The sequence below is a fragment of the Myodes glareolus genome, chromosome 23 (assembly GCF_982192425.1).
Source record: "Myodes glareolus chromosome 23, mMyoGla1.1, whole genome shotgun sequence".
Taxonomy (NCBI): domain Eukaryota; kingdom Metazoa; phylum Chordata; class Mammalia; order Rodentia; family Cricetidae; genus Myodes; species Myodes glareolus.
In genome coordinates, this window is record NC_142048.1 from 22,685,956 (window position 1) to 22,712,779 (window position 26,824).

Below are 26,824 nucleotides of genomic sequence, written 5' to 3' on the forward strand. Positions count from 1 at the left end.
AGAAAATGTGAAAAAGGAAAGATAAAAATTTACAGAAAATCAAAATCATTGATAAAATGCATATAAGAAAATCAAGTTTTATTTTTTTATTTCAAATTCAATAATCGGTTTAAGAAAACACAGAAACAGTGTATAACGCTCATTGACATTTCTATAATATCTTTAAAATTATTCTTAGTGCTTTATAAGTAGCAAAAGGTAACATTTTTCTTGAATTTTATAAAATTTCAAGATAACTTAAAGAATGCTGTGCTATTAAGATATTTAATGATATTAATTAATGTATATGTTGTGTCTTCAGTTTCATTGAATTCTCGGAAGTCTTTAATTTCTTTATCTTTCTTGACCTAGGGGAGGTTAAGTAGTTTGCTGTTCAATTTCTATGAGTTTGTTGGCTATTTGAGGATAGTATTGTTGTTAAATTCTAACTTCAATCATTGGTGATATGATAAAACACAGGGGGTTACTCCAATATTTTTATATTTATAGAGCTTTGCTTTGTTACTAAGTATCTGATCAGTTTTAGAGAAGGTTCCATGAGGTGTTGAGAAAAAGGTATATTCTTTTGTTTTGGGGTGGGATGTTCTATGGATGTCTGTTAAGTCTATTTGATTCATGACATCTGTTAGTTCTGCTACTTCTCTCTTATGTTTCAGTCTGGTTGACCTGTCCATTAGAGAAAGTGGAGTGTTAAAGTCTCCTCCTGTTACTATGTGGATTTTGATGTGTGCTTTGAGTTTTAGTAATGTTTCTTTTCCATATGTGGGTGTTCTTGTATTACAGGCATAGATGTTCAGGATTGAGACTTCACCTTGATGGATTGTTCCTATTAGGAGTATAAAGTGTCTTTCTCCATCTCTTCCTACTAATTATAGTTTGAAACTTATTTTGTTAGATATTAGGATAGCTACACCTACTTGTTTCTTGGGCTCAATTGATTGGAATACATTTTCCCAACCCTTCAATATGAGTTTGTATCTGTCTTTGAGGTTAAGGTGTGTCTTTTTATAGGTGAATTGAGTTTATTGATATTAAGAGATATTAATGACCAATGACTGTTAATTCATGTTATTTTTGGTAGTAGTGTTTGTGTGTTTCTCTTCTTAGGCTTTTGCTGGTGGGAGGTTTATTGCCTGTGTTTTTGTGGGTAGAGTTAGCTTCCTTGGGTTAGGGCTTTCCTTCTAGTACTTTCTGTAGGGCTGGGTTTTTGGATACATATTGTTTGAATCTGTTATTGACATGGAATATATTGCTTTTTCCATCAATGGTGATTGAAAGCTTTGTTGGGTATGGAAGTCTGGACTTACATCCATGGTCTCTTAGTGTCTGCAGCACATCTACCCAGGACCATTTGGCTTTCATGGTTTCCATTGAGAATTCAGGTGTAATTCTGAGAGGTATAACTTTATATGCTACTGGTCTTTTTTCTTTGCTGCTCTTAATATTCTTTATTTATTCTCTATGTTTTTCATTTTGATTATTATATGGCAAGGGGATGTGACTATATTTGTTTTTGATTTCATGAAAACACAAAATTATCTAATTCTTATAACTGTAAAACAAAAATATTATAAAATCTATTATCAGGTGCTGTAATCTGTGAAGACTTCAGATAAGTCTCCTTAACATAGTTTATACTTATATAGAATATAGTCTAATAACATTTACTTATTGTACTATAAAAGTCATCCTAAAACTAATAAGTTGCTTTTTAAAAACTATGTCTTTAGGGGAACAGAATAGTATCACTAACAGCTATGAATTGTTATTTGAAAACTGAATTGTGAATCTCCCTTACATGATCTGAATTTCAAAATTAATCTCAAAAGAAAAAGTTATGCAGAATTTTTATTCGGGTTAAAATGTCACTAACTTTGTCTAATATTTAGTGTTTTAGGAAAGAATCTATAAATGAATAATTTTTGAGAACAGAAACTTTTGGAATACTCCCTAGACATTTTAAATGATATGGACCTGTCCATTCTCTCATGTTTGATTTTGTGCTTCACAAAGATGAGCTGTGTCATAGAAGGTGACATTAGCACTGGAGCCAGATAAGTTATCTCCCATGTTCTTGACCTTTTAATTCTTTCTTCCAAGTTCACCTCTCTTTTTGTCCCAGAAATTCTACCTATATATTTCCATCAAGATCTTCACTTAAATTTAAATCATTAAATAAAAATCAATATTGAATAATATATGTTGATAGTGTTGAAGATGAGATAGATATAGTTACAACTTTCTTTATTATCAAATTCAGAAAAATTGCATACTTCCAACTACTGCTTACAGCCTGCCAGCACCTGTCTCTCCAAAATAACACCTATCTGTCTCCCCACAACAAGAATAGTGGACTCAACCTCTGAAATGTTGTTCCTCAAAACACTTTTATCCCTATAAGTAACTTTGAATGAGAACTAAGATAATTAGAAATACTTAAATTTGTATGATTCAATTCTATATCATGCCTCTACTCCAATGGTCCCTTTCAAACAAATAATATTTTATTCCTTTTTTCTCCTTTTTTGTATTTTTAGCAGTTGCGACTTTTTTCAGTTATGATTGTTACATATATGCATTTGAATAATGTTGCTGCAACCTTCTAATTTCACTTAGGAATATTTTTGCATATATAAACACACATACATATGGAACTATAAGGACTGCCACTTGGGATTGAACAACTTTGTATACTGTTTGCCACTGCTGAAGAATAATTCTTATCTCAGCAATTTTAATTGCATGTACTCTTCATCTAGGAACAGGAACCTGTGTAATTTCCTTTAACCCTGAAGACATGTCTATGGGTGCTGTCTTTATTCAGGTCTTGTTTAGGCAGGCACATTGTTGAGATTTCATGGGTTCAGCCTCCCTTTCTTACCCAGAAGGCAACTGATTCCTAATTCCTTTTTCTAAATCTGCTTTTTAGAATTATATTTAGGTATTATTCTGTGGGAGTTTTCACCCAGTGTGTAGGTACCTCTGGTCTTGGATAATTCTTTTCTACCTGATGTGGGTACAAAAAAATAATCTTGATCATCGGTAAGATCAATGTATATATTTAGCTAGTAAACCATCTCTCCAGGCTTTCCTTTTTTAACTTAAAAATGTGTAGGAAAAATAAATTTTATTTTTCAATGATTTTATGCATATATAATTTGGAATATTCCTAATTTTTGTATTATATTTCTTTGCAAAATACAGTCATTATCTGTAAGACCCTCATCCCTTATTCTCAAAAGAATCAGAAATAATTTCCCAGCACAGTGTTTTAAAATCAAAAACCCAGACTAGAATCATGTTCCCAGAAGAGATAGTGACTCCATGCAAGGGCGCACCGCCACCTGGTGAAGACTGATAAAGGTGACCTGACTTGGGGAGAGGGTGACCTTGCTCTGAAGACAAAGAGAGAGAGAGAGAGAGAGAGAGAGAGAGAGAAAGAGAGAGAGAGAGAGAGAGAGAAAGAGAGAGAGAGAAAGAGAGAGAGAGAGAGAATGGGAAAAAACAAAGACCTTGTACCCATACTGAACCCTCCCGGTGACCCTGAAGGACTTGTAGTTTTTACCTTTAAAAAGTTAGCCCCACAGAGGGACTCTTACTCCTCCCTACCTCACTATGACTAGTGTAAGTACTGGTGACAAGTTCCTTGTATTGCTGTGCTGAGCAGCAAAGAGGCTGAGCAGCTCACCCACCTCAAGCACCTCAGCTTTGCAGAACTGCTAAAGCACTTCTCTCGCCTCACTTTCGATGTTCACATGAGAGGAACTCGCCCCCATGGACTGAGGTTTATCCTACCAAACACGAGACTGCTTATGTGGTGGCTAAGAAATTACTTGAAGAGATTTTTCCCAGGTTTGGCTTCCCACACATGATAGAGTCAGATAATGGCCCTGCCTTTGTCTCAAAGGTAAACCAGGGAGTAGCCACTATATTGGGGGCTAAATAGAAATTACATTACGCTTACTGCCCTCAGAGTACAGGATAGGTTGAGAGAATAAATCGGACCCTAAAAGAGACCCTTACCAACTTTGTCTTGGAGATTGGTGGTGACGGTGTGGCTCTCCTCCCCTATGCCTTGTCCAGGGTAAGAAATTCCCCACAACATGTGGGACTGTCCCCTTTTGAGACAATGTATGGTGTACCCCTTCCCCTTGTGCCTAGCTTACTGGACAAGTTAATCCTGCCTTTGGAAGAAGTGAACCTCCAAGAGAGCCTAAAAGTGCTGTACCAAACACAGGCAGATATCTGACCTCAGTTGCAGGTCCAATATTCATCCTCCTCTTCCCCTGAGCCCTACAGTTTCCAACCTGATGACTGGGTCCTGATCTGCAGACACCAATGCAAGTCCCAGGAGCCACCGTGGAAAGGTGGCTATGTTGTCATCCTAGCCACTCCAAAGCGCTCTCAAAGCAGACGGTATCTCCATGTGGATTCACCACTCTCATGCCAGATCTGTGGCACCCACCGCTGAGAAGTCTCCGGATGGGACCTGGAAAGTCTCCAAGCACCCCTCCGATCCTTTGAAGCTAAAGTTGCTTCGGAAACCTAAAAATGAAGTTCACCCTACTGATATGGTACCTGCTACTTCATCTGCGTCCAGGGAATACTGAAAACCTCCATGTACCTTGGAACTTAGCCTGGACCCTGCCTAATCCTGAGACTGGGCAAGCCTTAAGGGTGGCCACTGAATTTCACCCCCTGGACACATGGTACCCCCAGCTAACTTTCAACTTATGCGCTTTAGCAAAAGACTCTTGGGAAAACACTGTGCGAACTCTCCAAAACTCTTATCCTGCTCGCAAACATTGTGACTGGTATATTTGTCAGGGGTGTAAGCCAATTTGCCAGTGTGGGGGGGCTGAAGTATTTTATTGTGCTGCCTGGGGATGTGAAACCAGTGCCTCCAAATGGAGGACTAGCAAAGGAGACTTAGTCTCTTTCACGCGTACCACACCAGGAGAGTCTAAAATCAATATCCCCTTCACTAAGGAGGGAAAAAGGGCTAACTGGTTAACAGGCAAGAATCAGGGATTACAATTGCATGTTCCAGGAGGAATATCTTCATAGGGATCTTGTTCTCCCTGCGGGTTGTTGCAACAGTACCTGTGACCATAACATTAGGTCCCAATAAGGGAATTAATCCCATCTCGGTTAAGAAGAATCCTTCCTCTCCTCCTATGTCAACTATTAGTACCACCACCCCCGCAATTGCCTTCAGCACCTCAGTTTTGCCAGCACCAAAGACACATTGGGATGCTGGCCCTTTACCTATTAGATCCTGTGAACTTGAAAACCCCTTTTTACAGTCCTACAATAGTCATTTTTACTTCTAAATAGTTCCAAGTATGAACTAACTGCCTCCTGCTTGCTCTGCTACAGCCCAAGACCTCCCTATTATAAAGAAATAGCTGTGTTGGCCCCAAACAACAAACTTAATTGGGAGGAACAGGAGGGAGCCTCAAGTTCTTGCCGATGGCAGTCAAATACCTCCTTGACCCTTGGACAAGTCTCAGGGCAGGGACTATGTATAGGGACAATACCTGACCACTACTTACCTCTCTGAAATCACACTATACCCCTCACAAATCAATCAGAATATTTGATTCCAGCAAATGCTACCTGGTGGGCATGTTCCTCTGGCCTAACACCTTGCATCCTTGTGATTGTGCAGAATTGAATGAAGGGATTTTGTGTCCTTGTACACCTGGTTCCTGGGGTAACCTATCATGCTGCTGAGGAATTGTTAAGCCTTAGTGAAGCTACCCAGTAAGCTCTTAGACATAAGAAAGAGTCAGTCACAGTCCTTACCCTTGCCATCCTGATGGGAATCAGCTTAGCAAGATTGGGGAAGCAGCCTTGCTTGGCACCCAACAGCGTTATTATGCAGATCTCTGCATATCAATAGATGAAGACATTCAAAGAATAGAAACCTCCATCATCCACCTACAAGAATCTCTGTCTTCACTGACAGAAGTGTTGTTACATAACAGAAGGGGCCTAGATTTACTATTCCTAAAAGAAAAGGGGCTATGCTCTGCTTTGGGAGAAGAATGCTGCTTCTATACAGACCACTCAGGATTTATAAAAAATTCCATGGCAAAGGTCTGTGAAGGCCTAGAAAAAGGGAAAAGAGAACATGAAACCAACCAGAGTTAGTTTGAGGCCTGGTATTCCAAATCCTCTTGGTTCACCATCCTCGTTTCATCCCTAATAGGACCTCTGTTAGTCTTCCTCCTAATACTCACTTTTGGGCCCTATATACTTAATAAAATACGCCAATATATGAAACCAAGGTTGGGAACTATACAACTTATGGTGCAACAGGGGTATACTCCACTCAGACCTTATACAACTGAAATGTATGATAATATCAATAGGGTCGGTGAAATATACGAGCTATAGCAAACAGGCTTATTATTGAGCTCCCTTAGGACCAAGAGAAAAGGGGACTGTAAGAGTGTTAAAAAAACAAAACAAAACAAAACAAAACAAAGAAAACAGACTAGCTTCATTTTCCTCAGGAAAGATAGTGCCCCCTCCCAAGGGTGCCTGGCCACCTGGTGGAGACTAATAGAGATGTCCTGACTCAGGGACAGGGTGACCTTGCTCTGAAGACATAAAAACAAGCTGACAAAACAGGATGGGAAAGAGTAAAGACCTTGCACCCATGCCAAACCCTCCTGATGGCCCTGAAGAGCTTGTAGATTTTACCTTTGAAAATCTAACCCCGCAGAGGGACTCTAACTCCTCCCTACTTCACTATGACTAGTGTGAGTGATGGTGACAAATTCCATGCTAGCTAGTTCATATTACACTTACAATAACAATAAACCTTGCTTATTACAATCGGGACTTCTCTGATTTCTGGTGATCTCTCTGGGGTCATAATCTGTGCACAACAATACTAACACTGTGTTAGTCTTATAATGGCAAAATCTCACACACTATCTTGTTTGTGAGAGATGTAATTAACCTTTGTAACTCAACCTTAGTAAGTTCTAAAACACTTTGAGAAAAAGAGAGATAAAATGATCCTATAGAAGCACATGCAATTTCTACTCTTTGTATTTACTGTGATAACCACTGACTTATGAACACATTCATACATGTTTTGGGGACAGCTGTATCATATAGTTTAGTAAGCCACAGTTGGCAATGATAAACTGGTTAATTTATCAAGATGACTATGTTTATTTTTTCATAACAAGTATCAGAATTTTACAATCATGCATGTGAATGCTGATAAAAATAAGCGCAGATCTTACACAGCCCTGTATTCCTGTCACTTAGAGCCCTCCACAATGTGACAATAGGTTCCCAATACCAAGGACAACTTTCACGCAATTAACTGAACGTGGTGGAGTCGAACTGGTTCTTACATTTAGTTATCCTTCATCCTCCCATAAGTGAAAGAACATGTTCTAAAGTTTTGGTGCAAGAAGACTCTCTGTAAAGTACAAAAAAAAGAGAGAGAAAAAGAAAAGGAAAGAAAGAAAGAAAGAAAAAAAGGAAGGAAGGAAGGAAGGAAGGAAGAAACATGGGCACCAATCTAGCCAGAGAACCTTTTCAATAATATTTTTAAGAGTGTGTATGTGGGTGTGCCTGTGTGTCTGTGTGTCTGTGTTTATATATGTATGTGAGTGCTGGAACCCATAGAGACCAGAAGAGGAGATCAGATATAATGGAGCCAGAGTTATGTGCATCTGTAATCAACTGATGTGATCACTGAAAACTGAATTATGCCCCCTTTAGGAGCAGTATACTGTCTTAATAGTTAAGCCATTTTCATTTCACATTTCTGGGTAAATATGAAAAACTTTGCATTACTTATAATATTATAAAAATACTCAATTATATGTCAGAAATAGGATATGTGAAGAATTTTATTTTTATTGAAAATAGATTTTTGTCTCATGTAATACATCCAGATGCCAGTTCCGTTCCTTTCACTCTTTCCAACTCTATCCCAAACCTCCCTTCTCTCCCAGTACATAAACTAAATGACAAGTTTGACAGAATGTTGGATGATGGAATAAGAAGATCAAGTTTCCTTCCACATAAAATTGTTTTAAGGACAAATAAAAACAAAACAAACTATTTAGAGGAAAAAAAACCCTTCATTTCTAAGAAATATCAAGTTCGATATTTTACATATCTGATATTGAAAAGATCTACTATATATTTGAATTTCTCTCTTCTACCGGTGACAAACACAACTTTGTGTAACTTGTTTTGGATATTTTTAGTCTGATAGTTAATGGACAAACATTATGTAATCCTGATACAAGTCTCAAACATGTCGTGGAATATAAATATCTGTTTCATCCTCTGTAGCAGATGGTCAATCAAGTCCCATGAATTTCATATGCCAGAAAATTTTATTTTCTCAACATTTTCTAGAGAAAAGTTTTATTGTTTATTTAAGTAGTTAATATTGTTACATCTTCTATTTTTCCAGTACTACTAAACCTTTTTACATGCAAAATTAATAAGTAATTTATAATAGATTTCCAATATTTAAATTATATAAATATTTAATATCTTTTAAAAAGTTACTTGTAAACATGTAATTATATGTCTAATTAGTTAATTTGGGACATATATGTGTGCATGTGTGGACATGCATGTGTGTGTGGGTTTGTGGTGATTTGACTGAGCAATATTTTTACATGCTCAGGTGTTTGAATGATTGGTTCCCAGTTGTTGTTGCTGTCTGTAGATGTTATGAAACCTTTAGGAGGCTGAGCCTTGCTGGAGCAAGTATGTCACAAGAGGCAAAATTTGAAGATGAATGGCCCCATGTAACTTTCCATAAACTCTGCTTCTGGAGTATGACAGAACATAGGATCTCTCAACTTCCTGTGTCTGCCTCATGCCTGGCACGTATTGCCTCACCTCCTCACTGTCTCTGAATACATATATCTCTGTATAAACGTGTTTATGAATAGCTTTAGGCAAAGCATTTAATCCCAGAACGAAATAGCAACTAATACAGTTCATATTCATGATGAGTGTATGGACATATGTGTCATGGCATTTATATATAGTTCTGAGAAAATCTTTGTGATTCTGTTGTTTCCTTTCACCTTTACATGGTTTTTGGGGATCAAACTCAAGTCGACTTCACCTGCTCACTCAGCTTGGGGGCTAAATGATAAAACACGTTGTCAATTTGAATCAAGAAGGATTTAGGTTCATTCAAGAGGCATATTATTGCATCTATGTGGATTTCCTTGAGATTCTTTGACATAGATTACTCAGGGTAGATATACCCTGAATATGAGCAACAATATCCGGTATACTGGAGTTCTTACCTGACTAGAACAACAACACCCTCCTCGGAAAAAAAAAAAAAAAAAAGATGACTGGATGGCTGGCCAGCCACCGGATCTCTCTCTCAGCATCATGATTGATGTTAAATGTCAGCACCGATGATGATGTCACTGTGTCCCCTATGATAATGAACCAAGACATCTCACTGTAAGTCAAAATAAACCTTTCTCTCTCTTTTTTGATTAGTTTCAGGTATTTTATCAAAGCCAAAAAAATAGCAAATGTATTCCATGGTAAGCAAATGCCATTTAAATCTAAAGATACTTTGTAATTCCATCTGCTATGTCTACAAGGAATGTCCCTTTAGCTACACAATAAGCATTTATTTTTTTCTATTATGATAAAATTTTCTTTTTGAATTTTGTGAATGTCTTTGATAATATATTTTTTGATGATGACCATACTGAGAAAATTAAATTTAAGTGCTCCATATCCATGTACAGAATTTTGTAATATCACATTATATATGTGAAATTTGAGACAGAAGTATATATATAAGGTATATACATTCAGTCATAATATACATTGAATAAATAGTAATATCTAAAAAAGTAAGATGTTAAAAAAATACACCAGTTGTGTCCTGTTTCCACTTCTGATTATAAAATACAGTAATCTAATCTTGAAAGGAAACAACAAAGTTTAATGATACATTGTACAAAATAATTATCCTAAAAGATGTTCTGATAATTGTCAATGATTGCTTTATTCTCAAAATCATCTTAAGCCAAGATTCAGAATTGATACAACATTGACTTGCTATTTCAGTGTAATTGAACTGTCTTCATGGGATATATGTAATTATCTAGAAACATTTGGCAGTTTGAGTACTCACAAATATCTTCATTGAGATATTAATAATTAACTGATTAATAAGTGGATTTGGGGGTATGTCCATTGGCTTGGAGACATTGAAAAATTTAAAAAAATGTCAAAGGCATTAAAAATGTCTTTGGCTTTGCTTTTAGACCCTCCATTGAAGTAATGTTCTGGGATTTCAGTCATAATGGACTGAATAAGAATAATTCGTTTTTATAATGCTTAACCAGAATCTGGTAGATGCATAGGGAGAATGCATTGAAAGTAGCAAGAGTTTTGATGCGACACCACAATCATGCTCTATTTCCCAAGCGGGTCTATGGCATTAGAGTAAAAAGGAAGAGGAAACTAATTGGTTCTCTCTGCAGACTATTTGCTTGTTTTCTCTGAACAAAGGTAAATAACAAAAATGACTTTTCAACACTTTGCTTGTATGCTGCATTTTTTAAAAATCCCTCAAAGTAGCTTCCAATTTTCTCCCAAGCTAATCTCTTTTCACATTTTTGTTTGTTTGATTTTCCAATATTTCCCTACCAGACATTTACCCAGAACTTTTGTTATGAATTAATAGCTGTTTTCTTAAAGAGAAAGTATATGTAACAAAGCTTATTTTCATATTCAAGCATTAAGGAACTAAACCCAACCTGTTCCATGTCAGAGCCCATAAAATAAAGTTCCACATTCTGTCAATGGCATTCAGAAAAATCAAGCTATTATAACATCCATCTCTAATTGCAAGCTTTTTAACAGGACCCAATGTTTCCTAGAGGACGATGATAATATATTTTTTGATGATGACCACACTGAGAAAATTAAATTTAAGTGCTCCATATCCATGTACAGAATTTTGTAATATCACACTATATATGTGAAATTTGAGACAGAAGTATATATATATATATATATATATATATATATATATATATGGTATATACATTCAGTCATAATATACATTGAATAAATAGTAGTATCTGAAAAAGTAAGATGTTAAAAAAATACACCAGTTGTGTCCTGACCAAGGGAATTATATCAAAAAACTCAGATATTAAACCACACACTTATGAACACCTAATTTTTGACAATAGAGCTAAAATTATGCAATGGAATAAAAGAAAGCATCTTTCACAAATGGTGCTGGCATAACTGGATGTCAACATGTAGAAGAATGTAAATAAATCCATATCTATCCCCATGCACAAAACTCAAGTCCAAATGAATTAAAGGCCTCAATATAAATCTGACCACAAAGAACCTGACAGAAGAAAAAATAGGAAGTAGCCTTCAATACATGGACACGGGAGACCACTTACTAAATATAACACCAGTAGCACAGCGCTGATAGCAACAACAAATAAATGGGACCTCCTGGAGCTTGTATAAATCATAGGGCACAGTCAATAAAACAAAAGGCAGCCTATTGAATGGGAAAAGATAGTTACCAATCCCACATCAGACAGAGGATTGATCTCCAAAATATATAAAGAACTCAGGATATTAGACATCAAAATATTAAATAATCCTCTAAATAATTGGGTACAGATCTAAACAGAAAATTCTCAAAAGAAAAATCTCAAATGGATGAAAGACACATAAGGAAAGGCTCAATATTCTTAGCCATCATGGAAATTAAAATCAAAACAGCTCTGAGATACCATCTTACATTTGTCAGAATGGCGAAGATCAAAAAAAAGCAATAATAGTTTATGCTGGAAAGGATTTGGAGCAAGGGTAACACTCCTCCATTGCTGGTGGGAATGCAAACTTCTACAATGGCTCTGGAAATCAATATGGTGGTTTTGCAGAAAATTGGGAATCAACCTGCCTCAGGACCCAGCAATACCACTTTTGTGCACATACCCAAAGAATGCTCAATCATACCATAGCATATGTGTGTGTATTGCTATAACATGTATATATGTATTACTATGTTCATAAAAGCTTTCTTTGTAAAAGCCAGAAACTGGAAACAGCATAGATGCCCCTCAACTGAAGAATGCTTAAAGAAAATGGGGTGCATTTACACAATAGATGGATTATTACTTAGAAGAAAAAACAAACAATGACATCTTGAAATTTGCATGCAAATAGATGGAACTAGAAAAAGTAAAGCATTTTGAGTCAGTTAACCCAGACTCAGAAAGATGAGCATGGTATGTACTCACTAATTAGTGGAAACTAGCTGTAAAACAAAGGATAATGAGCCTATAGTCCACAGCCCCAGAGAGGCTAAGCAACAAAAGAATCCTAAGGGAAACATATATAGATTCCCTTGGGAAGGGGAAATAGACAAGATCTCCTGACAAAATTGGGAGCATGGTGGTAGATAGAGTAGGGAGAACTTAGTAAATGGGATAGTAAAGATGGGGAAAGGACAGAGATCGAGAACAAGGAAATAGATATCTTGATGGAGGGCGCAATTATAGGGCTAGCAAGAAACTTGGCACTTGAGAAATTCCCAGGAATACACAAGGATGACCCTAGCTAAAACCCTAAGCAATAGTTGAGAGGGTACCTGAACTGGCCTTGGCCTATGCTCAGATTGATGATTATAGAACCTGTATCCAGAACTGATGGAAGCAGAGGTAGAGGGACACAGCAGAGCACTGGGCTGAGTTCCCCAACCAATCAAAAGTGGTAGAAGTGAGAATATGAGCAAAGAGATAAGGATCATGATGGGGATACCCAGTGAAACAGCTTACCTGAACTAGTGAGAGTTCACCAACTCTGGCTGGAAGAGAATAAACCAGCATAATACCAATATAGAAACTTAGAGGGTGACAATTATATGGCTGGGTCAAACTACAAGGCCACTGATAGTGGGATTAGAATTTATCCCTGCTGCTTTTACCAGCTATTTAGAACCCATTCTCCTTGGAGAGATACCTTGCTCATTCTAGATACAATAGGGAAGGCCTACGTCCTTCCTCAAATCTATGTGCCTAACTCATTCCGAGAAGTGGAAGAGGATGGGGGAGAAAGTGAAGGGAAAGGGAGTGGGGGAAAGGAGAGGGAACTTGGACTGCTATGTAAAATAAAAAATACAGTTTTTTTAAAAAATAACAATTAATCAAAATGCAGAAAACATATGGTGCCCAACCCCAATTGGTACATCTATGACACAACTCCTGGTTAGGATTCACAATGGAAGGTGGTGGGTGGTCAGGTTACTAAGTGTCAGAGGAAGAATAAGTTTGCTGTGAGATTTTTGTCTCCTAGAAATGTCGGAGAAGATACACCCAGAAAGTCTCATCAGTATGGATGCCTTAACAAGCCTTGAACAAGGATCACACCAACAGACATGCTACCACTGAGGGAAAAAAAAATCTCATGAGGCCTCAACCCTTGTCATAAAATTACAGTGAACAAAAGAAAAAAAAGAGTGGTAGAACTCTGAAAACATGTACACACAAATAACATTATGCAAACTGAGCAGGATGTATTTATATATTTAGGAATATATTAACACATATTTATGTATCATATATAATAAAAGAAACAGAGTATATGTATTTGAGAGAGAACAAGAAGAATACACGGAAATGTTTGGAATGAGGTTAGGGAAGGGAGAAAAGATATAATTAAATTTTAAGTTCAATCAATCAGTAAATAATCAATAGAGCAATGAAGCAATGTAGTAAGAACTGTCTAAAACTGAAGAAAACTTTGAAACTATAAATCAGCAATTGATCAGTTATTCAGAATGAGACTACATTTCCTATCAATCCCCTGCACTGAAGGTAGAAATAACATGTTTGGAGATAAATTTTAAATCTAGCAGATAACAGTATTTTATGAAATGAAGAGTTTTTAAGGTATTTTGAAAGATAATGTATTCATCTTCCAGGTTATCTGACTTAATCAGCAAGTCAAATTTTTTAATACCATAGTCTGTTATCCACTAGATTTAAAAAAAAAAGCAAGAAAATAGAAAGCATGCCCAATCATCTCTCAATGTTCTGTGCTTTCTATATTCCCCTTTCTCTTAAAAACAATGTTAAGAATTAAGGATTAAAATTTATCTGTCTCTGTCTATTATACATAACTAACACTTCATTTGCAAGGCATTATCTTTGAGTTATAGGTTATTAAGTGACCTATTCAAGTTATGTTTTCCTTAGAATTATTTGTCAGAACTGAAAGTTAGTAAATATTTCATCTTCATAATTCCTAAAACTGAAAATCTAAAATTATGATTGGGCAATGTAAAATGGTGTTTCTTACACCTTCTGCCTCAAATACATAGCAATACAAAGGCTGAGCTAACCACAGAGGCAGTGCAGTACACTGAAAGGCATGGCATTCAGAATGAAATATATCTGGTATGAAACTGAATATTGTATAGATCAATGATTAATAATTTGATCATTTATTTTATTTATGTGTTGTTGTGAATTGAAAATTTTACCCCTGAAAATTCAGGTGGATACTTTTCTGAACAATTGATCCTCAATTATCCTTCCTATATCTGCTGTTCTTGGTTTTGCAATGTTTTCTCTTTACACATATTTTAATGGAAAATTGGAATACAAGTGTACCCATTGAATTAAAGTTTTAAGATAGCAGTTGGTAGTTAAATGTAATGATATGCTTTCATTTATATATCAATGAGATAAAGCAGTGTCAAGGTTTAAAAAAAATGTTTTCCCAAGTTGCCAAATCAATTTAGCTTTATGTGAACATAATAAAATTTCTCACCACAATAAGTAGAAAATAAATGTGATGTATTTCTAGTGTGGATGTTGTGAATTCAAGAGATTCAGAATTATTCATAATATCAGTAAGGCTCTAACATTGTTATCTATGCTTGTTTATTTTGCAGTATAACTGAGTGTTTAAATAGTGACTTAGAAAGAAATAATAAATAAATTAGGATCAGAAGATACTGTTTTTGAAAATAAGGAAACTTTAGAGAAATTTATTAAATTTATATCATTTATGAGGAGAAAAGCCTAGTAAAGAAACACTCCAAGTTCAGCTAAACATTTCACAAGGATTTATGGATATATAAGTGTGAAATCAAGGTTGTGAATCCAAAGGGTAAACACATTATATTGTAGAAATTTGGCTGTGCGTTTGGATTCCTTGGTCATGATTATTAGTGTCAACTGCTATATGCTAGAATTGACACAAGATTATAAGGGACTTAGTTTCTTCCAAGAAATGTGACTGGCTCACTGTAGTTGTCATCTGATGTGTTATATACCTCTTAAGCCCTTGGTGAAGAAGCCAGTGCAGGCACATCTTTGTAAAGCATTTGATATGCTCATAAAAGCATTTGATTGTTTTCCTAAAAATTATCATTTAAATAACATGTATATGCATTATATATGTGTTTATAAACATATTTATGTACACATAAGTTCAGTAATATATACCAACTATTATATAAGTATTAATAGAAGTTTGAAGGCATATGAGATCATACAATTTTGTCTTTTTCCTCATTAGTTATAAACAATATATTTTTCTATTTTTACCTGGAATCTTTTGAAATACAATTGTCAGTGAGATCTCTTAGTTAGGTTTGAACGTATATTTAATAATATTATTCACAAAATATTTTTGTGAGCATAATGCCTCATCTATTTACTACGAAAATTAAGGCTAACTGTTCATTTACTTGCATCATGTAAAATTATCTTCTTAATTTGCAAACTGTTTATATTTATGCTTAAAATATACTAAAATCAAGGAGCTGGTCACTAATTTGAGTTTCTTTGTGACTTGTGTAGAAATTAATGGGATAAACTCTTTGAAGAGATTATAAGATCACTATGGAATTATGATCCTTACAGCTGGCTTCATGTTAAAGAAATAAAGATTTCTAGTGACTCAATAAAAAAGTAAGCATTGTTAAAAATCAGTAAAACGAGATGTCAGCATGAGGGTTCCTTCATAAAGGTACTTACTACCAAGTCTAGGGACCTTAATTTTATACTTAGGACCGACCTGATGGGAAAAGTGAACTTACTGACTCCTTCAAGATACTTTCTTAATTCCATCCTTGCCCTAAGATGAACACACACACACATACGCATCAGACAAACAAGCAAACACAAACATAAATTAAAAGAATTAAAAGTGCTAAAGAAAACTTAAATTCGTAGAAGGGAATAGTGTAAGTGCATGAACAGTCGGCCTCAGAGAGTGAGGAAATCAGGATAGTGTTTCTTTTAAAAAATATTTCTTCATGAGAATAATTAATAACATTGACTCTCTTTCAGACTTTGTCATGTCATTTCCCTGAGTGAGGAGGCCAAAGATTTATAGAAGAAATAGTTTAGATTACCATTGTTCTGACAAACACAAAGGAAGACAGGGTTTTATAACTCTGAGCAGAAAAAAGAGTGTTCTTTGATGATTGTGTGTACATATATCTGCAATCTCATCTTTCCCTTATCAACTATAGAAGATATAAAGTCAGTAAGAAACCTCTGTCTGTAATAGTAAACCAACAAGGCGACCTCTCATCTGGCAGTTCATTTTCAATACTACCCGAAAAAGACCTATTTCGTCATAAAACACAAATTCTGAAGTCCAATGCTTAAACAAGAAATGAAAATGATATTGTTATAGAAAACCTGTCAATACTTTTGAACATCCAACATTCTGGGCCTCCTTCTTCTATTTGGTAAAATGATATTACCAGGAAGGTACGATTTCTATCAAATGAGTTAGACAGATTTTTATTGCTGTGGGTAAATCACAAAACAACTTAATGGGAGTATTTTTGATGTTGTTTGTGATTTCAGACTTTTTAGCTAATGAAGTTTGATTTGCTCACACTGAAAATCATTTTAGACTGTGGCTAGCAGAGTGGAAAATCTATGATTGTACCGGGAAACAGAGAGATAGGAGGTGGTTACATTTTCATTAGCTCCTTCAAGGACATGCTTCCACTGATTAAACTTCTGACAAATATGCTTTAATTGTTTAAAATCTTTTTATAATTACAGCGGCTGGTACCTCAACCATTTAATATGTCACTGTTTGAGAGACATTTAGGATCCAAACCTACTAATACTAATGCAATACTTTAAGTTGTATAACCTCCAGATTAACAGTAGCAACAACTGATCATTACTAAATGAATAAAATTATGACATATATTTAACCCAACAGTCAAAATTTGAGACTATAACAATAACAATTTTGTTATTTAATTTTAATGATTCGGAAGAAAAAAATCAATAATTTCAGTCTAATGGCTAAGTACAGTTGTCTTCACATTATAAAGTAAATTCTTCTTATTCAAATATTATTAAAGGACAAAAAAGGAAATTAAAACATCCTTCTGCTTTTCTTAGAGCACAATGTTTTACTGTCCTGAGATTCATAATAATGAACAAATAAGAGGAGGTTATATATATATATATATATATATATATATATATATATATATATATCACCCCTGACATGCTAAAATTCACTTTGCCATAAGGATGTTGGATTAAATACAAGCAGCAGGTAATTACATTTACTTATTCTTAGCTTAAGTTTGTAAAAGATGTTGGGCACATATGTGTCATTAAAGAAAGGACACAGATTCTAGGAATACTATAGAGAAAAATGACATGAAACTGCTTGTACAAGAGATAATCATTCTTATTAAGTTTCACAGTTCTGGTTCTTTTGAGAGTTAATTAAAGCAGCTGTACTTTTGTACTTTAGTCTTTCATTCTTTTAACTATGCGTTAAAATAAGACTGACAATCACTAAATTACTGGATTGTGAACATAATCAAAAAATGTGTTATTTGAAGCTAAGCATGCTGCTACATGGCTGTAATCAAAGCACTGGAGTGGCAGAGGTAGAAGGATCAGAAGGTTAGAGACATCCTGGGCAATGAAAGAACTTGTCTCAAAATAAATAATTGAAAAAAAAATCTGTACTTTTGAGATGAATGTAGAATGTGTTCCTCACAAATGAATTTTATAATTGTTACTATGCTGAATTTTATGTTGCTATCACTAAAAAATTCACTGTAAATACCACATCTATACCACATCTATTATGCATTTATTAATACACACACACACACACGGCATTATAGAAGTGAGAAAACCTGACTTTCACTTTCCCTTTGAAAATTAATCATCATGTGATATGTCTTATGTTGGATTCCACATGAAAATGATTTTCGCATTTATAAGCTACATAATCAAATAAGTTGTCATCTCTCATCATTATGTATTAGTTAAATACAAGGCTGAGGACTCTGACATCCAACACCAGCTTCATCAACACGTTCATTGACTTCTTCATTGAACACTTGTACGTTAACATAGAGTATCTACTTATCCTCGTTTTGATTTGGGTGAATTGATCCCAGGGAATCAATCAGAGTAAGCAAAAAATCGATATATAAAAGAATAATAAGGACCCATGTAAAGACCTAGTCAGTAATGTACTTGCTTTCCAATCAAGGACCTGAGTAAGAACTCCAAAAATCCTATGTAGGAAATGATAAATATGGTAGCATGCTTTTGTTATTCTATTTCTAAGGGGACCATTTATGATTTTTAGAGGTTAATAAAAATGATACAGTGAGCATATTCTGTTTAAATTATTTAAAGGGTCACAGAATGAAAAATGGAATTTTTAGTTTAGTTCATATTATTGACAGGGTAATAAGTCAATATTTGTGGCAATGAATTAAAAAGAAAATTTGAAGAAAAGGCACATATTGACAAATTAATTTTACTTCCTGTATTTTTTAAAACATAAACACCACAGAATTTAGAATACTATAAATGAATCTTTTATATTTAAGCTTAGGAATCATATCATGTTTAAAATACATAGACATTTATATTATCTATTAAAATAGATTATTGAGTTTAATTTACATGAAAAGCAACATTTCTTCTGATTATTATGAATTACTTATCAGAGCTGAACGGGACAATTATTTCATTGTGCCTGAAACTAATACAATTCCTCTGTCAAAACTCCTCATTCTTATGATACAAGGATGCTATTTTGACAGAAACAAGATCTTAAGGCGATGCTAACTTTCAGATATACCTATAATGTGGCCGTCCTGATAATAATAAATAGTTATTTAACTTGGAGAATATCTTATAATTTACACTTCCAATTGTTTATTTTTTGGTTGAAAGACTAGTCACTCAGAAAGTTAAGACAATGAGGCCCGATGTATGACATCTGGTCTTCACAGAGAGGTTTTGTGTATGTGTGTTTTAATTGTCAGTTCGAACATACATTGAAAACTGGGCTTCACATTTACCAGGTAATGGTACCTTACTATTGTAAATTGTTTTCTTTTATTTGAAAGTGTAATGTTATGCTTTAACAGTTATGTTCAGTTTCCCTCAATAAAAAAAGAAAACAAAAATATATGACCATGCAGTCTCTTTGCTTTCCAAGAATTATCAGTAGTAAAGTGAGATAAGGAAGTGAAGAAGCCAGCGTGACTATAGTACTTTATCAAGTGCTTTGTATGGTCAAATAACTCAAGCATCTTCAGAAACAGCAAATACTAAGGATGAGTTTCCTCATCTTTCTTAGGGACCAGGAAACTTTTACGGTCCTCTGATTCTCCAGTGCTGGTTGCTCCTGGATGACTGCCACTTTCTCATATGCTTGATTTCAGTCTTTTCCAGACTGCCTCCCCAGAAGAGGAAGCAGAACCAAGAAGCTGACTATCAGATATGAGTGTCCTATAGACAAGGCTGGAATTAATAGATACTACAGAGGCAGCAACGCTTAGCTATTTTTATTATTCACTATGTTCAAGATTTTGAGAAAATATTTTCCCAGTCAGGTTATTTGTTTTTATAACCAGGAAAGTAAAACCACCATTGTGCTAAACATGGGTATAACTGTTTTTATGTCATAGCCCTGAAATTATTATATTTATTGCATTGCCAGTCCCAGAAGAAAACATGTTATTTCCTAATACAAACTCACAGTGACCATTCATATCTACTTTTACATGAAATTCTTTCTCTTCATTCAGTGCCATGTCTAGCGATGGAAATGCTCATGTTTCCCTTTCTCTTCTCCTTTTTTTTCTCCCCTCTTATTCAATTTTATCATAATATGTTCCTCTATTCTCAAATTTCCATTAAAGCTTCTCAAACCATCTGTTTGTACTGCTATGACTTCAAAAATCGATTTACAGAGTATGTTGAAATATCTTGTATGTTGTTTCCTTTTGCTAATTCTACTGGATGCATGAATGATCCTAAAGTTAGAGAACATGTGTAAAAGTCATTTATTCAAATTTAATACATAACTTCTTTAACAACAGAAATTGAAAGAATTAAACATCCTAAACTAATTCTTCTCTTGTGTTCTCTTTGCCCTTATTTTATTAAATTAGTGAATCATAAAAGCACTTTTAAGATATCACGATGTTTTTATGGTCATTATATGTTATTATTTAAATTGTATGTATCCTGTGTGATCATTATATCAAACAATCTTCTTCTTCTTATTTTTTTCAAACAGTCTTCTATTCCAATTTTAACCAATGATTTTTAATTTAATAAATAAATCTTAATATGAGCAATATTGATTTTTCCAGGAACAGAAAAGGAGAGGGAAATCTAGAAAGATAATAATTATAGATGATTATAAAGATAGATGATAAAAAGATAGATGTTAGATAGATGATAGATAGATAGATAGATAGATAGATAGATAGATAGATAGATAGATGGATGGATGGATGGATGGATGGATGGATGGATGGATAGATAGATAGATAGATAGATAGATAGATAGATAGATAGATAGATAGATAGATGATGGATAGATTGATAGATAGGTAGATAGATGGATGGATGGATGGATGGATGGATGGATGGATAGATAGATAGATGATGGATAGATTGATAGATAGATAGATAGATAGATAGATAGATAGATAGATAGATAGATAGATGATAGCTGTGCTTTGTGTGTGTATTTGGGTGTGAGACAGACTGAAAGAAAGAGAGAAGAAAACACAAAGAGAAGATTTGATGATGCGATTTAAACTGGGTCAGCTCTTGATGACACAATCATCATCTGGTTTTGTAAATTTAACTTTACTGGAAAGCAATGACTCATGCTTGGGCTTTGTTACCAGTTGTTTCAGCACTGTAACAGAGACCACTGATTTACAAAGTCTGTTTCTTGCATGCTTCTTTACAGGAAAGGGCTTGGAACCCTTCATCCAGAACAAATGTTTTCTGGCATGATGCAAGAATCGTTCATTAAAAACAGTAACAATTAATCTTCTGTTGCCTGTTGTTGGTTCAGGATCTAACCAAGCCCTTCTGGCTGCTCTCACTGCTGCTCCTTATAGCCTCAGCTCAGATTTCTCCTCTGATTTCCTTCTAGTTGTGAATGAACAGAATTTAAAGATTCAGAAACCAAAGCTTCTATCTTGCAGTGACTTAGTATCCCACACTTTCTTCTTACTTATCTCGCATGATATAAATCAGCCTTTTTTCTTTGGTTTGGTCTTCACACATGTTCTTCTCATGGTATAAAGATTTAAATGAGAGATACTTCAAGAAACAAAACCTTCCAAGAGGCACAGTTGAAAACTTCATGTATTTAAATCCTGGCCTTGCATGCCAAGCAAAATAAGTTCTAAAGGTTCCAATAGGTGAAAAGAAATTACCAAGACCTTACAAGAAGTAAAGGTATGGAAAGGATGTCATAGCCACCCAGGAAACAGTCAGGCCATGTGCACAGAAAACAAGTATGATGAGAAATTTCACTGAGATAGTCTTCCTATTCTTGTCAGCCAAGAGTGTTCAGAGTGACACACCATTTGTCCCAGCTACATTCCTCCTCCTCATCTGAGAATTTAACAAAAGCCTACCAAACCTGAGATTCCATACCACAAGGCTGAGTACTCAGCAGTCTTTGGATGATCTTTATAATAATGTTTAACTTATTTACTTTATCTTAAATTTTATACATCAAAAGAGAAAAATATTTTTAAAAGACTTTAATAAATGCAATAAATTTTAACCCATAAACTCTGATAATAGTTTATCTCTAAATATTTTTCTGTAACAATATGTTACTATAAATGTATCTTTACCTCTTCTTTTTTTTATTAAAATATAAAAGTTTCCATTTTCGTCCCTCCTCCCAACACCCTCCCACTCCCCCGACTCCCTCTACTCTTCCCTCTCCATCCCTAAGAGTAGTCAGGGTTTCCTGCCCTGTGGGTAGTTCAAGTTCCTCCCTGCTCCCTCCAGGTCCAGGAAGGTGAGTATCCAAACAGACTGGATCTCCAAAAATCCAGAATATGCAGAGGAAACAAGTCCCAGAGTCATTGTCAATGGCTTTTTAGAAAGACTTCGGGCCAGCCACATTCAGGGAATCCAGCCTCCTCCAGAGAATCTGGTTGGATCAAGCGCTCCTTCAGTCCCAGTCAACTGGCATTGGTAAACTCTCATTAGATCAGTCCCCTTGTATCAATGGGTGATCGTTCCCCTTGCGGTTCTGATTTTCTTTTTCATGTTCTTCCTCCTTCTGCTCCTCCTTTGGACCTTGGGGGGCTCAGACCGGTGCTCCAATGTGGGTCTCCGTCTGCATCGCCATCCATCGCCGGATGAAGGTTTCCTCTGATCTTGCCCTCCCTGCTCACGTTCTTCTTCCTTCTGCTTCTCGCTTGGACCTAGGGAGTTAAGTCCAGTGTTCCAATGTGGGTCCCCGTCTCTATCTCCATCCATTGCCAGATGAAAGATCTATGGTGATAAGCAAAATATTCATCAGTATGGTTATGGGCCAAGGCCAGTTCAGGCACCCTCTCCTCTGTCCAGAGAACAATCTGGGAATCTCTCCTTGAACCTGGGATCCCATTTACAGTCAAGTCTCTAGTAAACCCTAAACAGATTTCCATAGTTGAGATATATTCTTCCCTGAACCCATATCTATCCTTCCTCCCTCCCCCCCTCCCAGTCCCCCGAGCATTCCCCATTCCTCCCCTGCTCCCTTCTCTCTAACCCTCTCCCCTTCCAACTACCCTCCCAACCCCCCATGCACCCCATGGTTACCTGGAACTCATGTCTATTTCCAATCTCCAGGAGGAAAACTACCTGAATTTTCTTCAGGTTCACCTTCTTATTTAGCTTCTCTAGCATCACGAATAATAGGCTCAAAGACCTTTAATTATGGCTAGAATCCACTTATGAGTGAATACATACCTTATTCCTCTTTTTGGGTCTGGCTTACCTGACTCAGTAAAACGTTTTCTTTTTCTTTTTTTTATTTTTCTATTTATTTATTTATTTATTTATTTATTTATTTATTTATTTTTATTTAATTTTTACTGGGAACCCCTCCAGAATCGAGTCTCTTGCAAACCCTAGAATTGCTCTCTTAGTTGCGATATAAACTTCCCAGCTCCCATAACCATCCTTCCTCCTCCCCGCTCCCATTCCCCCAAGCTATCCCCAATTCTCACCCACTCCCCACTCCCTAACCATCTTCCCTTATGTCCACCCACCCACCCCCCATGCACACAAGTTTGCTTGGCAATCTTGCCTAGTTCTATCATCCAGGAGGATAACTATATAAAATTTCTTCAGGTTCACCTTCTTATCTAGCTTCTCTAGGATCACAAATTATAGACTCAAAGACCTTTAACTATGGCTAGAATCCACTTATGAGTGAGTACATACCATATTCCTCTTTTGGGTCTGGGTTACCTCACTCAGTAAAGCGTTTTCTATTTCCATCCACTTGCATGCAAAATTCAAGATGTCATTGTTTTTTACCGCTGAGTAAAACTCTAATGTATATATGTTCCACACCTTCTTTAACCATTCTTCTATTGAGGGGCACCTAGGTTGTTTCCAAGTTCTGGCTATTACAAATAGTGCAGCTATGAACATAGTTGAACAAATACTTTCGTAGTATGATACGGCATCTCTTGGGTATATTCCCAAGAGTGGAATTGCTGGGTCCTGAGGGAGGTTGACTCCCAATTTCCTGAGAAACCGCCACACTGATTTCCACAGTGGCTGCACAAGTTTGCATTCCCACCAACAATGGATGAGTGTTCCACTCATTCCACATCCTCTCTAGCATAGGCTATCATTGGTGTTTTTGACTTTAGCTATTCTGACAGGTGAAAGATGGTATCTCAAAGTGGTTTTGATTTGCATTTCCCTGATCGCTAAGGAGGTTGAGCATGACCTTAAGTGTCTTCTGGCCATTCGAAGTTCATCTGTTGTGAATTCTCTGTTCAGATCAGTACCCCATTTTTTCACTGGGTTAATTAGAGTTTTAGTGTCTAGTTTCTTGAGTTCTTTGTATATTTTGGAGATCAGACCTTTGTCTGAGGAGGGGTTGGTGAAGATCTTCTCCCAGTCAGAGTGCAGCCTTTTTGTCTTACTGACAGTGTCCTTTGCTTTACAGAAGCTTCTCAGTTTCAGCAGGTCCCATTTATTCATTGTTTCTCTTAATGTCTGTGCTACTGGGGTCCTACTTAGGAACTGCCCTCCTGTGCCTATATCTTGTAGGCTACTTCCCACTTTCTCTTCTATCAGGTTCAAAGTGGACAGATTGATGTTGATGTCTTTAATCCATTTGGACTTGAGTTTTTTGCATGGTGATAGATATGGATCTACTTTCATTCTTCTACAGGTTGACATCCAGTTATGCCAGCACCATTTGTTAAAGATGCTTTCCTTCTTCCATTGTATACCTTAAGCTCCCTTGTCGAAAATTAGGTGTTCATTGGTTTGTGGGTTACTATCTGGGTCTTCTATTCGATTCCATAGGTCGACTTCTCTGTTCTTATGCCAATACCAAGCCGTTTTCAATACTGTAGCTCTGTAATAGAGTTTGAAGTCAGGGATGGTAATGCCTCCAGAAGTTCCTTTATTATATAAGATTGTTTTCGCTATCCTGGGTTTTTTGTTTTGCCATATAAACTTGATTATTGTTCTCTCAAGGTCTGTGAAGAAGTTTGATGGGATTTTGATGGGGACTGCATTGAATCTATAGATTGCTTTTGGTAGAATTGCCATTTTTACTATGTTGATTCTCCCAATCCAAGAGCAGGGGAGGTCTTTCCATTTTCTGGTATCCTCCTCAATTTCTTTCTTCAAAAGCTTAAAGTTCTTGTCAAATAGGTCTTTCACTTCCTTGGTTAGAGTAACCCCAAGATATTTTATGCTATTTGTGGCTATCGTGAAAGGTGATGTTTCTCTGATTTCCCTCTCTGCTTCTTTATCCTTTGTGTATAGGAGGGCCACTGATTTTTTGGAGTTGATCTTGTATCCTGCCACGTTACTAAAGGTGTTTATCAGCTGTAGGAGTTCTTTGGTAGAGTTTTTGGGGTCGCTTATGTACACTATCATATCGTCAGCAAATAACGAAAGTTTAGCTTCATCCTTTCCAATTCGAATCCCCTTGATCTCCTTATGTTGTCTTATTGCTATTGCTAGAACTTCAAGCACTATATTGAAGAGGTATGGAGAGAGTGGACAGCCTTGTCGTGTTCCTGATTTTAGTGGAAAGGCTTTGAGTTTCTCTCCATTCAATTTGATGTTAGCTGTCGGCTTGCTGTATATTGCTTTTATTATATTTAGGTATGATCCTTGTATCCCCAGTCTCTCCAACACTTTTATCATAAATGGATGTTGAATTTTGTCAAATGCTTTTTCAGCATCCAATGAAATGATCATATGTTTTTTTTTCTTTCAGTTTATTTATATGATGGATTACATTGATAGATTTGTGTATATTGAACCAGCCTCACATCTCTGGGATGAAGCCTACTTGATCATAATGGATAATTTTTCTAATGTGTTCTTGGATTCGGTTTGCCAGTATTTTATTGAGAATTTTCTCATCGATGTTCATCAGTGAGATTGGCCTGTAATTCTCTTTCTTGGTTATGTCTTTGTGTGGTTTGGTATTAGGGTGACTGTAGCTTCATGAAAGGAGTTTGGCAGTGACTCTTCTGTTTCTATATTGTGGAATACATTAAGGAGTATAGGTATTAACTCTTTTTTGATGTTCTGGTAGAATTCTGCATTGAAACCATCTGGTCCTGGGCTTTTTTTGGTAGGGAGATTTTTGATAACAGCTTCTAATTCTTCATGACTAACAGGTCTATTTAGATTGTTCACCTGGTCTTGCTTCAACTTTGGTATATGGTACTTATCTAAAAAAGTGTCCATTTCATTTACATTTTCCAACTTTGTGGCATATAAACTTTCGTAGTAAGATCTAATGATTCTCTGAATTTCCTCTGTGTCTGTGGTTATGTCCCTTTTTCATTTCTGATCCTATTAATTTGCAAGTTCTCTCTCTGCCATTTGATTAGTTTGGCTAGGGGTTTGTCAATCTTGTTGATTTTCTCCAAGAACCAGCTTTTTGTTTCATTGATTCTTTGGATTGTTTTCTGTGTTTCTATTTTGTTGATTTCAGCCCTCAGTTTGATTATTTCCAGTCTTCTACTCCTCCTGGGTAAATCAGCTTCTTTTTTTTCTAGAGCTTTCAAGTGTGCTGTTAAGTCTCCAATGTGTGCTTTCTCCGTTTTCTTTAAATGGGCACTTAGTGCTATGAACTTTCCTCTTAGCACTGCTTTCATAGTGTCCCATAGGTTTGAATACGTTGTGTCTTTCGTTTCATTAAATTCAAGGAAGAGCTTAATTCCTTTCTTTATTTCTTCCTTGACCCAGTG

The 26,824-nt window shown here is 35.8% G+C and overlaps 1 pseudogene; it reads left to right on the forward strand.

Annotated features, from left to right (window-relative positions):
• The first annotated feature begins 4,424 nt into the window (after window positions 1-4,424).
• LOC125413938 (spartin pseudogene) overlaps window positions 4,425-26,824 on the forward strand; it is a 53,147-nt pseudogene continuing 30,747 nt past the window's right edge.